The sequence below is a fragment of the Lates calcarifer genome, unplaced genomic scaffold (genome assembly GCF_001640805.2).
Source record: "Lates calcarifer isolate ASB-BC8 unplaced genomic scaffold, TLL_Latcal_v3 _unitig_4956_quiver_3532, whole genome shotgun sequence".
NCBI classification, from domain to species: Eukaryota; Metazoa; Chordata; class Actinopteri; family Centropomidae; genus Lates; species Lates calcarifer.
The window spans coordinates 14,904-16,577 of record NW_026117209.1 but is presented as its reverse complement, the minus strand read 5'-3'; the positions used below and the strand labels follow the sequence as shown (position 1 = coordinate 16,577).

At 51.8% G+C, this 1,674-nt stretch overlaps 1 pseudogene; it reads left to right on the top strand.

Moving 5' to 3' along the window:
* The first annotated feature begins 8 nt into the window (after nt 1-8).
* On the top strand, nt 9-1,453 carry LOC108872641 (nuclear prelamin A recognition factor-like; annotated as a pseudogene).
* Nucleotides 1,454-1,674: the final 221 nt, after the last annotated feature.

Here is a 1,674-nt window from a genome sequence, read left to right as displayed (position 1 = left end):
CCTTATCATGTGTGTTATGTGTGTCCCTCTCCTTCCAGCAGAAGCTGAGTCCAGAGAAGGTCTACCATGTGGTGGTGGCTCCCTGCTTCGATAAGAAGCTGGAGGCTGTCAGAGAGGAGTTTTACAACAGCCTGCTGGAGACCAGAGATGTGGACTGTGTCCTCACCTCAGGTTCAGTCCTCTTTGTTTTACACACTGCTGCCTTCCTCTGTGCTTCAGTTCTCTCTGAGAGGAAGCTGCCTAAAAAAAGAAATCTGCAGCTTGCGTTGCTTGTCACACCCCCACTCTCTCCCTCTGTTTCCTGTCTGCATCCTGTCCATTAAAGACCTGAAAGTCCACTTCACTGCCAGTCTTCCTCAGCACGGCTTCATCTCCTTCTTCCAGTAATAAATGCAGCAGAGGTCGAGGTGCAGAAAGTTGTAGTAACAGTGATGTTTGATGTTTCAGGGGAGATTTATTACCTGATGGAGCAGAGGAAGGTTTCAGTGGAGGAGCTGGACTCTGTTCCACTGGACCAAGTGTGAGTAAAGGAACTAGGTTTCTTCTTCTTCTGAAATAATGCAGTTCAGTTCAGAGTTGTTGACACAGTAGTTTCCTGTGTGACTGCAGACTGGGAGATGCAGGAGATGTGGCTGGTGAGGCACGAGGGCCGAGGTTCTGAAGGTTTCCTGGAACACGTGTTCAAACACGCTGCCAAAGAGCTCTTCGGTCTGGACGTCCACGAGATCACATACAAGACCCTCAGGTGAGAGACGCCGGGACTCTGAGACTTCATGTTACTTCAGATATGATTTCTTTGTCTGAAAACTCTCCTGCCGTGCACCATGTCGGCGGGTTTCTAGGAACAGGGACTTCCAGGAAGTGACGCTGGAGCGAGACGGAGAAACTCTGCTGCAGTTTGCCGCCATCTATGGTTTCAGGAACATCCAGACCCTGGTTCACCGTATGAGGAAGGGACGTGTGCCTTACCAGCTGGTGGAGGTTTTGTCCTGCCCAGGAGGTAACTCTGCTACCATCATGACTTCAAACATATTTGTTGTTCAGCAGGTGTAACGTGTTTCCCATGTGTCCACTCAGGGTGCCTGAGCGGCCGCGGTCAGGCAGAGAGCGAGGTGGGAGGACGGGTGGATAAAGCCCTGGTTCAGCAGATGGAGGACGCCTACAGCAGCCTGCCGGTCCGTCTCCCAGAGGTCAACCCCACCCTGCATACCCTCTACCAAGACTGGCTGCAGGGCCAGGACTCCTCGCAGGCCGGCATGCTGCTGCACACCCAGTACAAGAACCAGGGTCAGATCCACGCGCAGCCCCACACATGCAGTGGTGAGGGAACAGGAAGTGGTCTTCCTTTTTATCCTGCTCGGACCATCTCGTCGTTCATGCTGGCACCATGAAGGACGTGCCGAACACCACGCTGCACTATGGACCAATGAGGGAGAAGTCTCCAGAGGTGCAATTCTTCCATTTGGCCACAGGGGGGGCAACATCTGTATTTACAAAACGGTGGATCCCTCTGTGCCAGACTTGGGCCTGTGGAGAAATACGGATCTGGAGTCCAGAAAAACACACAGACAGTAAGAAGTGATATCAGTGAGCTGCTCAGATAATGGCTAATTGAAAAACAAATGGGTAAAAAGTCACTTCAGCTGTTCTTAGAAATGAGGAAGTCTGAGTAGC